The following is a 15,955-nucleotide window of genomic DNA, read 5'->3' on the forward strand; positions in this document are numbered from 1 at the left end:
TTTGCAGCATGCTGCTCCTAAGCAGACTGTGCCAAGCAGCGCGTAGGCACAGTAGCGAGGAGCGCCACGGAGAAAAATGCCAGCAAACCACGAGTGCAGCTCACTTAGTCTGGGGCTCTTGGGCTCTTCTGAGGAGATGCTGATTACGCTGGATTAGCCAGCAGAGAGGAGGGCAAAGAGTTTTCCATGGAGAGGGTATGACACTGCCTAGGACCTGGGGTTAGGAAGAAGTGTGACTCTTCTGAGGACCTGAAAGAAAGCTGATGTGGCTCAGTGCAGAGTCTGAACGGACATAGATGGATTCAGAGACCTACGTAGTGCAAAAACGGGGTCCTAGACACAGCCTGTAAGGCACAGGGGCACATTTTGGACTTTGATGCTGATCTTCCATGGAATCTGAAGCTGTTACAGGATTTTAGACTGGGGAGATAATCCAATGTGCATTTTTTAAAAATTCCTCTGGCTTCTGGATGGTGAGAAAATTGGAGAAGGAGGGTATGGGGAGGCCAGATAGGGTGTGCAGCAGTCCAGGAGAGAGATGGTGGTGGCTGTGGCCGTGGAGAGGGGTCAGAATGAACGGAATTAAGGTCTACTTAGGAAGTGGGATGGGTAGGACATGGTGACTCATTAGCCAGGGGTATTGACATGTCAGGAGATGTCAAGACATTTGACATCTGGAGGTGCCATTTACTGTGATTAAACATGCTAGAAAAAAGCTGAAGGTAGTAATCAAGGCAAAAGACAAATGGCAAACTGTGTGTACCAAGCAAAAAAGAGACTAACTCCTAACCAAGAAATGGAGAAAGGACAGTGAACTTGAGGTTTCCAAAGAAGTAGTGCAGATGGCTACAGAACATAGAAAAAGATGTCCAACTGATATTCAAAACATGGAGGTTCAAATATCTAGGCTTTATTTACCTGTCACATCAGCAAAGGTTGAAGAAAAAAAAAAGAAGCCTGCTCATGCCTCATATTAATGAGAGCATGAGGAATTGGCATGTCCGTATATGGCTGGTAGAAATTGAAAGTGATACAGTCTTTTGTGAGAGGTAGTTATAATTTTTCAAAATGGTAAGCTGTGTAGTCCTAGTACATAGACAAATAACCACAGAAAGATATATGTACAAAAATACTAGGTTATCTTTAGCAATAGTGAAAAATTAGAAACAACCTATATAGCCGTCAGTAGGGGATTAATTGTGCATCTATGTAACCATTTAAAAATATACTAACATTGGTATGTATAGCATGATTCCATTTTGTAAAGTATCTGGAATGTTCATGTTTGTGAATATCTGTGTGTGTGTGGGGGGGCTATTTATACAAGAAGGTATAGAAGGAAATATATCTAAAAATCATACTGTTAGTGTAGGTGAATTTTTATTGTATTTAACATACTTCAGTAAGTTTAAAACATAATATTATAAAAGAAGAGAAGACAAGAACTGCAATATAACAGAACCTGTAATTAAAGTGTGATTGTATGGCTTCCAATGGTGGTAGTGATAAATGCTGATTCATGTTGGTGAAGAAGCCTTCATAGAAGAGGTGGCCCTGGACAGAGTATGAATGATCAGGGTTATGTTTGGTTTTTGTTTCTGCCCTGTTTTGTAGCTCACATTCAGCAAGACACAGGGAAGCCTGAGCCAATTTTGCAGGCCTTTCTGTGTATTTGTTTTCTGGTCATAAAAAATGCATGCCAATTAATTTTAAACCGGATGACAGAAAATGGAAGCTTAGAGCTCTAGAAAGACACTCAACAACAGCATCGATCAGCGTGTGGTGCAGTCACTTCTCCCACAGCCCCTGGCTCAGTTGGAATTCTGTATTCCTTTGCAGTGGCAATGCATTCCTGGATATTATGTTATCAGCCCTTGCTATTTTCTTGGTTACTATCTTGGATCTTTGAATAAAGAATCACATTCACTTCACATTTTCTAAACTTGATTTTAGCAGTTATGCGGCTTCTTACCCAAGTGTCCTTTTGGGAACTTACATAGGTGCTAATGCCATCTACTTACTTCATGGAAAACCTGGTGACCTGACAGAACAAAATGACCCTGCCTTGATTGGGAGACAGAACTTGATTGGTGGCCTGATGCCACAGAATTGCAAATTTGGGGTCTGATGAAGGTCAGAGGGAATCTGAATACACACGCCCAGAGCACAGGGTCAGAAGTGAGCAAATGGGGCCACATCCCAGTTCCTTCAGTTATTAGCTGTGCGACCTCAGGTGACTTCCTTGATATATAGTAAGTGTTAGGTGATTTTGCTGTCTTGACTTTGAAATAGAACAGATTTAAATTCTAAGGTCCAGCTGTCACATAATGAGGGCCCTGAAACCACTCTTTCCAAGTTAAAGTAGGGCACCACTGGGAGCAGGGTGTACAGGGATGAGCATTTAAATTTCAAGTTATTTATTTTAGTGAATATTAAATATAAATACATATGTATGTATGTATGTATGTATGTGTGTATAATCAGCATCCAAACCTATGACTTCATGGATAGTTTCTAGAACAGTCATGATTAAAAATTATTTTAAATTTGTTAGCCACAATTTTGAAATTACAGAATCAATCTTAGTTGAAAGGTTGCCTTTAATTGAACAATAGAGAGAAGTAGAAAAGAAATAAAAAAATAGCAGAAACTCTTTTAAAAACCTGTTAAAAGTAAAGTTAAGAAAAAAAACGTGAATTGATTTGGAAAATTAAATGATAGTAGAGGTAAGGCATCAATATAGCAAAAGTTGTGAAAATGGCCTAACCAGGAGGTGGCGCAGTGGATGGCGCATTGGGCTGGGATGCGAAGGACCCAGGTTCGAGAGACCCCGAGGTCGCCAGTTTGAGTGTGGGCTCATCTGATTTGAGCAAAGCTCACCAGCTTGGATCCAAGGTCGCTGGCTCAAGTAAGGGGTTACTCGGTCTGCTGTAGCCTCACAGTCAAGGCACATATGAGAAAGCAATCAATGAACAACTAAGGTGTCACAACGAAAAACTAATGATTGATGCTTCTCATCTCTCTCCATTCCTGTTTGTCCTTATCTGTCCCTCTCTCTGACTCTCTCTCTGTCTCTGTAAAAAAAAAAAAGGTTGTAAAAATGCTTCCACAATGACCTCTCAGCAGGCGTTGGGTGGGTCTCTGGAACTCATGAGTGTCAGGCTTCTCATAGTACTGTCTCCCAGGGTGTTTATGCAGATCCTGAGATAATGTCTGCAGATATTATCAGCTCAGTAGCTGTCACATAGTAGGGATTCAAGATGTATGAATTTCCTTCCCTTTCTCTTAGCCCTCTTTTTTAAAGTTAAAAATGATCTCTCAGATTGGCCAGTCTGGTTTCCTTATTTTCCAGAGGAAATAACTGAACCCCTGCTGGGGAAAGCCCAGGCGAGGGCAGTGGTGGGATTCAGCCGGTTCGCACTGGTTTGGCAGAACCCATACCTAATTTTTTGCTGAGTTCAGCAAACCAGTTGTTAAAATGGCAATTGTATCAGAGTTCGCTCTAAGATGGGCGCCTGGGTAGCCACCCAATGTGGAAATCACAAGTTTACATTTCTTACTCTTTTTTAACGTTCATCTGCGCAATAGCGTATTCTAAATGCCCATAGTAATGTTCATTCCATCCATAGGTAAAAAAAATTGCAAGTGAGGACGTCCATCAAGAAACAATATGGAAATATCTTAACAGTTTTAATTTTGTCAGATACTATTTAATATTATTTCATTAATATTTTAAAATTCTTTCTTATAACATAACCTAGTTTTATGTACCTCTTTTATTGTTCTTATTTAAGTATTAAATGCATGAAATAATAAACTACCTTTAAGTACCTCATTTTTTTTTATACTTAAAATGGTTATTAGGGCAGAGCACCAGTTGTTAAATTATCTGAATCCCACCATTGGGCAAAGGCTCCTGAAGTAGCATGTTCCTCACTGGGCTCAGGTGTGCACAGGGCCTGCCAGAGACCTGACCAACAAGCCTGGAAAGTCTTAGGGAAACTGCAAAGGCATAGGGGTGAGAATGCGTTAATAGGGCAGGCAGCCCACGGGGTAGTCATGGGGGCAGTGAGCAGCCTCATGGTCAGCATGGCGCTGTTCAGTATTGTGCATGATCATCACCCCTGCTCTGCAAAACGGTAAACTCTGCGTATGGAAGAAAAAAATGGAATAATACACCAAAATGTTAGAAGTGAGTATGTAGAGTTAGTGGCATTTTTCTTTGCTCTCTTTCTCCAAGTAGTTAATGGTGTTTTGCATTTTGACATCTATGAAAAATAAAAATAAGTGCTAACATGATTGGGAGGCTGAATTTTCTGTATTGAGAGTCGAGCACCATTAGTGCCCTGTTTGTCACATCACTATTAATCATCACACTTCCTTTTTGATTATCCCACTTTATTTTTTAAATAATTCCCTACCAGTCCCTATTAGCAATTGTCCCATTTACCTGTGATCATAAGTAGCTGGTAACCAATATTAGGTATAAAACCTATGATGTATTTCAGTTCGGTGGTCTCCAGGGATTAATTGTAATTGTCTTCTTGTTTTGCAGATGGGAAAACTGAGAATCAGAGAGGGCTAGTGATCTCTTCCACACTTGGTCAGTAGGTAAGTGATAATTCTGAAAGTGAGCCTGAAACGAGATATATGTCTAGTCTCCAAATCTCTGCAGGCACATTGTTTCAATCTGGTGACTTTTCTGATTTGTGCAATTCAAGTCGGAAGTAAGATGAGTTTTTTTGAGGCATTTTGGTATTATTTACACTGCAGTTTCTGTTTGTTCCCACTGTCAAGGTGGAACGATTAACGGGTGAGTTTGTGAAGGCCTCTTAGGCATTACCTGGCCCAGACCGGATCTTCCCATAAGAATGGTAGAGCTTATTCACACCTGGCTCACGCTGTGCTTAGTGTGATGTCACTGAACCTTCAATAGACCCAACTGTTTTGTGTGTCTAGAACAGAGAGCCTTGGACTAAGGGGTCAGAAGATCTGTGTTCTAGTCCCATTGTAAGCGGCTCTATGACCTTGAGCAAGCCACTTAACGCATGGAGCCACTCATTTTTCATTTTTTCTTTCAACCTATTTGGTGCCAGACTCTGTACCAGGCATGGGGGATACCAAGATAAATACAACCCAAGCTTCGCCCTTGAGGCACTCATAGCCCAGTTGATGAGCTCTTCCATTTCATTATTGTCTCATCATAAGAATTGCTAACATCTGCTTTGGCGTTTAGAATCTGTAGGACATTTTGTGATCTTCCCCGAACCTCCGTAGGATGAAAGGAAGTTATTGCCATTTTGCAGAGGAAAAAATTATGGCTTAGAGAGTTGGCCAAGGCCACATAGCAAATAAGGATTTGAGTTGACCTTGAAAATCCAGATTTACTGGCTCCAAAGCATTTGCTTCCGATAACAGCAACTGTTTCACCTGATGGCTTGAGCATTTAAGCAGGCATTTCCGTACTCTGCCCCGTAGCAGTTGAGTAAATGTTGGGGCGATCAGCACCAGTGCAGCCTCTTTGCTAGTGAAGGAATTCTTTTCTGCAAGGGGTACTTTCCTGTGTCTGGTGAATTATTCCAGAAAGCAGTGCCTTCTCTGACTGAGAGTGAAGGCAGCCTTGGGCACCTGGTAAGCTGATAATCAGAGGAAAAACACCCCGGGTCCAGGCCGGGGCCCAACCCAGCGCCACCACCTCAGGGGCTGGGATTCAGCATATCAGAGAGAATCTGCCATTTTGCAGTGACCCTACTGAACTGTTGTGTTCCACCAAAGCTTAATGACCCTGGGAGCTTCTGCTGGTGTGGAGTTGCCTGGCCTCAGGCGAGACGTGGAGAGTGATTTGGATTAGAGGCTGTGCTGTTTGTTTGCAGGGATGATAACTGCTTGAGCAGGAAGCTCTGGGGCTCTCTCACAGTCTGGAACTTCAAAGGGTGCTGAACCACCTCAGGGACGGACGGGGCCTGGTTTTTCTGTTTTGCAGTCTGTGTGTATGTCCTGAATTGCGGCCATCCATGATGATGAAGATGTACCTCCGTGTCTGATGTATGGGATGTGTGGGATTTGTGGGGAATGTGTGTGTGTGGGGTGTGTGTGTGTACGTTTAATCTCTAGGAAGCAATTCTTATGAAAAAAGAAAACACTTACTGGTGTAATTTTTCAACAGGACCCAGAAATGGGCTTTTAATAAGCATCATTAAACTCTTTGATTATAAAGGGAAGCCAGCCATTCTTTCATCCCGGCTTGGATCACACGGCTCTCCCTTGCCCTGCTCTTTGGGGTCAGATAAAAAACTCCCCCTATTTGCATGGGCCTCTCCACAGCTCTCCCCCTTTCCGCCCTCCCCGCCCTGCCCCGGCCCCGGCCCCGGCCCCTGCCCGACGCGGTGCTCGTCTGATCTCCCTGCTTGGACCTGGCCGCAGACAGGGCTGGTGTCAGGCCTGACAGATGATAGCTGCGAGTGTGCTGGAATCCAAGTGTCCTGTGTCTCTGGTTGTCCCAGCAGGAAACTTTAGGGTCTTTGTTCAGAGCTGAGAGATCCGGGGCTCCTTCCTTTCCCTGAGGGTCACTTACAGCTACTGACGCCCAGCAGGACTGTGTGTGTGCAAACCCTTTCCTTTATGGATTGGGTTTCCCCTTGTTTGACGCAGGAGGAGGAGAAGCTCTGCTGAAAGGTAGGCTCACTCGAGACTGAAAGCGTTCTGCCAGGCCTCCTAAGGAAGCCGGTTCCCAGAGCGATTATCTTTCTCGAGCCGAGCACGAGGTGCTCTGTGACAGGAAGCCAGGCAGGCTTAGCAACAGGCTTAGCAATTGGGCCGTGCTACACAGATGTTCACTCATGTAAACAGGTCTGGGTCTGTACAGTTCTGTTCTTCTCTGTGCACTGGCTCAGTTCTGGGGCTGGTGTGTTGTGATTTGCATGGCTCCTTCTCAGAGGTAATGCACTCTGTGAGGTGTGCAGTTCTGCCTCCATCATCCCTATTCATCCCAGCACAGGGGTCCCCGGCAAGGGCTGAGTGTGCAGGAGGGGACAGCCAGCGTTTGTGGTCTACATAGAAGCTGCTGGCTCTAGGCAGCAGATTGCCCAGGTGTGATTCTCATAGCTTGTCTATTAAGGTCTGCGTTTAAGTCCTAGCTGGGCCTCTTACTGCACCAACCAACTCACTTTCTCTGTGCCTTGGTTCTGGAGTACCTGTCCTATTTGGAACATTCTCCCTGGATCTGGCCACTCCAGTGGAGTGGCCAGCCTCTAGTCCCCGTGGCTCCAGTTATTGGCTCAGAACTGACGACAAACCAGATAAGTCAGTAAACATTACATTCCTGCTGCACATCTCAGGTGGTCATGCTGCCTTGACCCTGAGACCCTCAGACAGAGGGCTGGGGACAATAGCCACCAGCATCAGTTCTCCGAACAACCTTAGTCACTGCATTAAAAGACATTTTTAATTCAAAGCACCATGGATCTAACATTTTAGGAATATATTTTTTCTACTTTTCATATCCATTTTCCAGGTAAGATAGCTAAGTTTCAAATAGTTTATGCCCCAGAGTATGTAAATATTCAGTGAAAATGCCTGGATTTGCATCTGTTTGGACTAGAAAGCTTATTCTCTTTACCTCTGTAAAGCATGTAATACACTATGGCTACCAAAAAAAAAAAAAAAAAAAAGATTCTTACTATTTGCAACAGTTCTTTTAAAGGTAATCATTATTAAAACAGTTACCGTTTGGCATCCTAATTGTTGGTTCTCCTGTGGTCCTCTCCCACTGGACAGTGAGGTTCTTAAGGGCAGGAACTGGAAGCCCCAGTCAGCAGCAGGGTACAGAGTTCATAGCAACTGATCAATATATGTTTGAATGATTAACATCATAGGGGTGGGCAAAAGTAGGTCTACAGGTGTTTGTGTGAAAAATAATACAGTAATTATTAAATAAATGATATAAGACTAGCCTGACTAGGTGGTGGCACAGTGGATAGAGCATCGGACTGGGATGCAGAGGACCCAGGTTAAAAACCCCAAGGTCACTGGCTTGAGGACCAGCTCATCCAGCTTGAGTGCAGGCTCACCAGCTTGAGTGTGGGGTCATTGGCTTGAGCATGGGATCATAGACATGACCCCATGGTCGCTGGCTTGAGCCCAAAGTTTGCTGGCTTGAAGCCAAAGGTCACTGGCTTGAGCAAGGGGTCACTCACTCTGCTGCATCCCCCCTGTCAAGACACATATGATAAAGCAATCAATGAACAACTGAGGTACCCCAACAAAGAATTGATGCTTCTCATCTCTCTCCCTTCCTGCCTGTTTGTCACTATCTGCCCCCTCTCTGTTTCTGTCACACACACACACACACACACACACACACACACACACAAAGAATAAACTCTGTTTCACCTACTCACAACTGTAAATCTACTTTTGCCCACCACTATATTAATAATGGCTAACTACTGATCACTGACTATGTACCAGGTAAAACACTAAGTGCTTTATATGTATTATTTTAATTATTTTTAAAATTCTGAAACATAGATGCTATTGTAACCATTTTACTCTAACCAAAATAGAAGCTCAGAGAGTTCTGAGTAATTTTCCAGGTTGCCCAGCTGGTGACAGACTGGGAATCGAATCCTAGATGTCTGATACGAGAGTTTGGTATTCAACTGCAGTGTCCTGCCTCGCCCAGAGACATGGCCACCCCGATGTCAATAGCAACACCAATGCCCACGCTCCTCCAGTGGCTTCCTGTGAAGCTGTTGTTCAAACCCAGTGCCTACTTATCCAGGACTGTATGAGGTTTCCATCTAGAAAGAGTAGCTGGAGAAGGCTAGGAGGCCATAATGATGCATGAAAGACAGTATGAGGAGTCACCAATAGAATGAACAAAAAGGGAATCCTTCCCCGAGAGGAGACCTGATTTGTATGACATAAGAGGGAGCAAAGTCAACATCAGGAGGGACAGCTTTTTGAGCTCCATGATAACGGTGGGGTAGCGCTAAAGTGTGTTTTCTGGGAGAACTCCCCGGACATGGCAAGTATGCTCCCACAGACTCATGGGTGAGTGAGCCAGGCAGGGGAAGGCCTTTCCTTTCAGCACCTCCCACAAGACCCATGGTCCAGTGACTTGTTGCATCATGCGGTGCTTCATCTCATGCAAGACGAGGAAACGGTACTCCAGCTTCATTGCCACAAAATCACCAACTCCTTGTGACTCTGTCTGAAGGGTAGCAGGAGCATGTACTTGTAGTGAAAGTAAAGCAACAGGGAGGCAGATTTGAACAGGGAAAGAGAGGGTCTTACAATGGCTCTGGGGGCTGCCAGAGCAGGACTAGGATTCTGACAACTGCCTTCCGAATGAGCTGGGTGGGGCTCACTCTACAGGGATCCAGGCTTGGTTCCACGTCTCGGGGACTCCAGTGGGGAGTGCTGGTGCCTTCACCTCAATGCTGGAACAGAAACTACTGCTTTAGCAGACCACCAGTGAACACTCCTTACCCAATGGAAAAGTACGCAGAATGACAGCTGATGACATACCAGTTCGAACATTCCTGAGCATGACTTTGGGGCTTTGCTCTTCTAGAGGCTGGTGCTGTACACCCTGAAGGGCACAGCAGTCCACAGCCTCAAAGCCAGACCTTGAAAGCACTTATACTTTCCCTCACAGCAATGAAGGTTTTTTTTTGAAGATTTTTTCATTATAAATTAAATTTAATGGGTAACATTGATCAATAAGAGTACATAGGTTTCAGGTAAACATTTCTATAGCATATGAACTGTTGATTGCGTTCTGTGCCCATTACCCAAAATCAAATCATTTTTTCTCGTCGTATCTTTGTCTCTCTTTACTCTACTCCCTAACCCCCTCCCCCTGTAACCACTTCACTTTTATCTATGTCCATGAGTCTCAGTTTTATCTCCCACCTATGTGTGAAATCATACAGTTCTTAGCTTCTTCTGATTTACTTATTTCACTCAGTATAATGTTCTCAAGGTCCATCCATGTTGTCATAAATGGCAATGTGTCATCATTTCTTATGGCTGAATAGTAATCTATTGTATATATATACCACATCTTCTTTATCCAATCAGCAATGGTTTTTAAACTATGCTCTATGGAGCCCTGGAGGTTTAGTGGAATTCCCTCTGGGACTTCTTTTGGCAACCGGCAGACAGTTCTCTCTTGGCTCTTGGGTCCCCACCTTGCTGCTCTCCTTCTTGTTTACACATTGGGCTTCCTTGTTGCCGAGACTGATGTTTGGCTGGGGCATAACTCCCTTGCTTGTGCTGTAAGCCAACATCGGTTCTCTTTGGCCATGTGTCTGTTCTGATTGGTTGTGACCTGTGCCATATCAAGTGTTAAATATTTTGAATTGGCCCTGACCGGTTGGCTCAGTGTTAGAGCGTCGGCCTGGCGTGCAGGAGTCCCAGATTCGATTCCCGGCCAGGGCACACAGGAGAAGTGCCCATCTGCTTCTCCACCCCTCCCCCTCTCCTTCCTCTCTGTCTCTCTCTTCCCCTCCCGCAGGCAAGGCTCCACCGGAGCAAAGTTTGCCTGGGCGCTGAGGATGGCTCTGTGGCCTCTGCCTCAGGCACTAGAATGGCTCTCATTGCAGCAGAGCGATGCCCCAGATGGGCAGAGCATCACCCCCTGGTGGGCATGCCGGGTGGATCCCAGTCGGGCGCATGCAGGAGTCTGTCTGACTGCCTCCCTGTTTCCAGCTTCAGAAAAATACAAAAAAAATTTTTTTGAATTTTACTACTGCTTGCAGGCCTTTTTTTGTGCAGAGCCAGAAGCCACAGGCCCAGGCCACCTGCAGGTAAGCTCAGGCCCACCACCCAGTGAGCAGCCTGCACAGGCTGCTGCACCGAACTACAGCAGTTCTGCTGCTTTGAGAAGTGCTGGCTGAGCTTCGTCACCCAGCCTAGGGCTGCAGAGGCACCCGAATGTCACCAGCCCACGTGGCTGAATGGGGCTTGGTGATTTGTCTAGTCTTCTCACTGTCACCAGAACAGAAGCCCTGGTTTTGCTGCGGTGGCAGACCTGGGAGCAAAGCTGGTGTTTTCTGTCGCATCCCCTGGCATGTCTCCTTCCCAGGCAGGTAGCATGCTTCATTGCCTTCCTGTAGACATGACTCCCAGATTCACCAAGCTGTGCCTTTGTGAGCAAACTGCTCTCAAATGAGCAGGAGGTACCAGCTTCTTTGGCAGAATTCCTATGGGTTTTTCTTTTTTTCTTCCCTCTTTCTTAAAAAAAAAAAAAAAAGGCAAAAGCAATGGCAGAAGTCATACAAAGGAAAGTGTATGCACTTGGAACTCATGCAGACCAGGATTAATAGGCAGGCTCTGCTTCTCATGCGCTGTTGGACCTTGGGAAAATTGCTCAATTTTCTGGCCTCAGTTTTCTTGTTCATAAGATGGGAATGATGACAAAAATGACAACTAACTTGTACCATGTGCCTGCAAGAATTTTAAGCATTTATATTACAAGCCCTAGGTAGGTAATTATTTTCTCCTCATCTTACGCTGAGGAAATTGAGGCCCAGAGTGACTTTTCCAAGGTCACACAGCTCAATGGCAGAGGCTGGACTCAAATACAGGTGGTCTGGCTACAGAATCCACACTCCACACCTCAGTACTTCTCTAGCTCTTTCTCGAGGCTGCATCGGGACTAATTTCCAAGTAATGTATCTTGGGCTGAGGGGTTTCTTCCTACAAGCTAATTCTCTTCTCCTCTTGTTCTGTGTCTAACAGAAATAGAAAAATTCTTTGTGTTCTCTGAGTACTTTCACTGGGTGTTTCATTGTGTACTTTGCATGCATTATCTAATTTAAACGTTGCAGCTCTCCCTTTTCAATATTGTGCCGATTGTACAGATGAAGAGACAAAAGAATGAGCAGCCCTTGCGAGGCAGTGAACTCCGCATCAGGAAGTGGCTCAAACAGGGACAGGATGGCCACTTGTCAGGGCTGTAGTGGGATTCTGGCATTAGAATGTTAGATCATCTAGTAGATTCCATGATGCTCTTCAATGCTTGGTTTGGGATGTGAACAGTTCCCAGGATTCACCAAAGTGAAACAGTGAAATGTAAGGGGGTGTGTCTCCTAAGCTAATTCCAGTGTTTCAGTGTTCTCTAGAAAATGTACATTGACCCCAAGTGAGCGGCAGACAACAACTAAGTAGTCTGCATGTGTGGCCAGAATCTATAGGATTAGGAGTCAAGAACCTCAGATTCTGGTCTAGGTTCTGCAAGTAGTTGGAAACTCATTTAGCCTCTTTGTACCTTTTTTCAAAATGAATAACTTTAAAGAGTTGCTGTGTCTATAAAATAATAATAAAATGTATTATTTTATAGACACATAACAAAGCATCAGCATTGTTCCGTCTCCTGGTGACAGCTTCCATCCTTAACAACTTCAAAAAGTGAGTTAGGAACAAGTGCTATCTCTTCTGGGACTAGAGGTTAGGAGGAATGACTGAAAATGAGAAGAATAGAGTCAATCCATCTTTTTTTTTTTATATTAGAGAACCTCCAACCCTTAAGCAGAAATTTGCCTCTACATAGACAAGAGAAGAAAGGATTGAGAACTTGAGTTTCCTAGCAAACAAGGGAAAAAGGGAAAGCTAATGGATCATATGTTGTTCTTAAGGGCTAAGGTCAAGTCTTTATTGAGGAGTAAATAAACAGATGAGGAGCTATCGCCAGGCATAGAGCAGTATAGCTTGTGCAGGACTGGCAAATATATGATGTATTAGGTTATGTTATGGAGGCCAGACTCCAGGACAGGGATCTCTGTGCAGATAGTTCACTGGGCTTGCGCTCAGAATCGACACCTATAAAGGAGTAAGGGAAGTAAAATCAGATCAGTGGAGGACTTGGGCTGCAATGCAGTCACAACCAAGGCATCAGTTCGTCTCAAAGGGAGCTCTGGAGTTGGGATGGCCCTTCCGATAATCCCGCCTCGAGTGAAAGGCAGCTGACCTCTCGGCCCTGTGCAGCAACAACTGTGGACTGCCCCCGGGGAAGGCAGCTCTCTTGGGCTGAGGGCCATTCCTGGAGGAGGACTCAACTGAGAACTGTCAGTAGCAATGCCAACAGTCCCCGCAGATGAAGAAATGGGTGCATGGGTGCCAGAGGGCTTCTTTGGACAGCACATCCCAGCACCCACGGCACATGGAAAGCAGGCTGCCTGTCTGCTCTTACACCTCCCTGCAGACATCACTGAGTGAAACAAGCCCCATTAGCACTGGGTTCTGGTGAGGTCTCAGAATTATTTTTCCAATGCAGTGCTCCAGATAACCATTCTCAGTCAGCTGGAATTGGCACGTGAGAAGGAAGCCAGGTGCTCCGTTTGGTCTCTACATCTGCAGGAGACACGATCGGTGGTGTAAGAACAAGTCTCCAGTGTTGTGATTGCTCTTTCAAGACTGAGCAGTTGGCAAATCTTAGACAATTTCCCTGTCTAGTGGAAAATGTGATTTTCTTATATTTTTTCTTATTATCCCCTCTGACTACAGTCCATTTGGGCTCAGAATTGTTTTCCCTTTACCCTACTAAACACAGTTTTCCCTGTGATTCTTTGCCTTCCCCTGCTTTTAACCATCTCATCCATTCTTATCATTTCAACATCAGCCCCTCTCCGACAGCCCCTCTTCACCCAGTTTCACATCACCCATCACCTGCCACAGCTGTCCATCTGATTAGCCTCTGGCTTTCATAACAATAATAAATGACATCCATGGTTAGCCAGGGAAGACTTGGGAGCTTGGGTAGCTTATGATGCTTTCTGAAGATGAGCTATCTTTCAAGAGATAGGTCCTGGCTTTATCTTAGGTCCTATAACTCCCAAAGTCTATGTTATTTCTTCTATACTTTCGAGATACTTATTGGGGTGATTTCTTAAAGACTCCACATTCTACTTATTCAGTCTTCCCTGGCTGAGAACTCTACAAACTTCAGTTGTTAGTCCCATAGGTCATTATGAATTACTGCAGAGTGTTGGGAAGCCCCCTACCCCACTGGGCGGGATGGAAACCCTTCTTTTGTCCTTGGACAGGATGATGGCCGAGTGCTGGGTGCAGCCTGGCCCTTGGGCCTACAAGCTTCCCAATTCATTTGATTCTAGAGATGTTCCAATGGTGAAGAGCCTTTGGGGACACAAACGTACTATTAGAGTCTGGGGGAAAGGGCTGACACTGGAGCCAGCTAATGGATTTTTTTATGCCTCTTGATGAATGAGGCTTCAGTCAGACTACCTGGCCAGCTGCCATAAGTTTGGCAACATCTTTGGCGGACCCACCTGGGCCTCTGTGCCAAATGCTTGTGCTCTGTTCTGTCTCCATGTTCTTCAAGGAAGATGCATTTGGTAAAGGAAGGTTTGCTTTTAGCTGGAAGTCAATTGCATCCAAACCAACGGTCAGTTTGGTTGTTGTTAAAGACACCTGCTGAGGCTCCTATTCTGTGATTTAGGGGTGGAACAATAATACTAGCGTCCCACCCTCTCACCCTTGAGAAGGGAGCTGGTGATTTTTTTTAGTGTTGTGTAAATAGAAGACAGATCCACAGCCTTTTTGATGCTGAGAGGCTTCTGAGTTCTTTTTAATCAATTGATTGAATCCATCCTCTGCCCTTGAGACTGTGACCTCTTTGCACAGAGACTAATTTAGAATCCCCGTGGTAAGATGAAAGAGAGGCTGATTTCAGTCCTCACTCCTCTCTCTAATACAGATTTTCTGTGTGACCTTGTCAGAGCACTTGACCTCTCTGGTCCTCAGTGTTACCTCAGTTTTAGTGTAGAAAATGGCCACTGTGATGCAGCAAGTGCCTGCTGGTGGGGAAGTGCCTTGTATAATGCCCTGTACGCAGTAGGCACTATATAAATGATACCCTATTTTGCATCCCCACCCCCAAAACATTACTTAATGAGATCAGTGGAGACATGAATGTCCTCCAGAACATGTACCAAGTAATGCATTAAACCCTCCATTGGACCATCCAGGGCTGAGTAAGTTCTAGGTTCTTCGTTTGGCATGCTTTCTCTCTGGAGCCCATGGGGGGAGAGGTTATCTACTCAGGACCTCCAAGCAGCCCCGACTTGGAGAAAACTCCTGCTCCTTTTCTAATTCTTTACCCTTCACCCCATTTTCCTTCCTTGTGGGAGGCAGCTGACAGAGTGAGAAGGGTCCTGTCCCATGAGCTGGCTTTAATGGAAACAGAACTCTCTCTTAACCCTCTACGACTCAGTTCTCTCACCTACAGAGTAAGGTGATAGTCCCTTCCTTGCTGGCACTCCCCAAGGACAGCCTGTGGTCATACACTTCAGCGCATGCCGTAGAACACACATGGGATCTGGGGCGATGGATTCTTTCTTCTGTGAGTTTTCACTTCTTGGCCTGGCCCCTTCCCCAATAGTTCTCAATGCAAGTTCCCCAAAACGCCAATAACTCTCAAAACAAGTACAGTGGCTTGTTCAACAAGCTGTTTGTGGATGTCTTTACTCTGAGCCTTCCTAATGAACTTGTTTTAGTAATTTATGTGTCTGTCTTTTTCATTGAACTCCAAGATTTTTAAGAACAACGTCCAATCTTGATTCCTCTATATCCCGAGTATGTCACAGATGCTCCATCATTATTTGAATAAATAGAGGACAAGAGGAAGCCAGCACTATGGGGATCTGTGTATGTAAGGCCTCATGCTGCCCCCCTGCTGCCCTCTGAGGTTGATGGTATTCCCACTCCTGAAAAAAGGAAATCAAGGCCCAGAGTGGTGAAGTCGCCTACTCCAGAGCACAGTGATTCACTGGCTGAGGAAGGCATGACCACCCCAGAGCCCCGGACTCCAAAGCTGTGGATCATCTTCCATGCTCTCCTTCTCTTCTTTTCAGGTTTTATTTCACAGACAGGAACGGGAAAAAATAAAATCAACTTCCATTGCACCACTTGTAGCACGTCAGCTGTTTCC

General features: G+C 45.0%; 1 protein-coding gene across 2 annotated transcripts in view; it reads left to right on the forward strand.

Annotated features, from left to right (window-relative positions):
- Window positions 1–15,955, forward strand: part of TENM4 (teneurin transmembrane protein 4) — an 813,415-nt gene that overhangs the window by 154,818 nt on the left and 642,642 nt on the right. For both annotated transcript variants that reach the window (XM_066249328.1, XM_066249320.1), the window contains exon 2: window positions 4,556–4,611. The gene's annotated coding sequence lies outside the window, so the exon portion shown is untranslated. The remainder of the gene's footprint in view (window positions 1–4,555; window positions 4,612–15,955) is intronic.

The sequence above is a fragment of the Saccopteryx bilineata genome, chromosome 1 (genome assembly GCF_036850765.1).
Source record: "Saccopteryx bilineata isolate mSacBil1 chromosome 1, mSacBil1_pri_phased_curated, whole genome shotgun sequence".
NCBI classification, from domain to species: Eukaryota; Metazoa; Chordata; class Mammalia; order Chiroptera; family Emballonuridae; genus Saccopteryx; species Saccopteryx bilineata.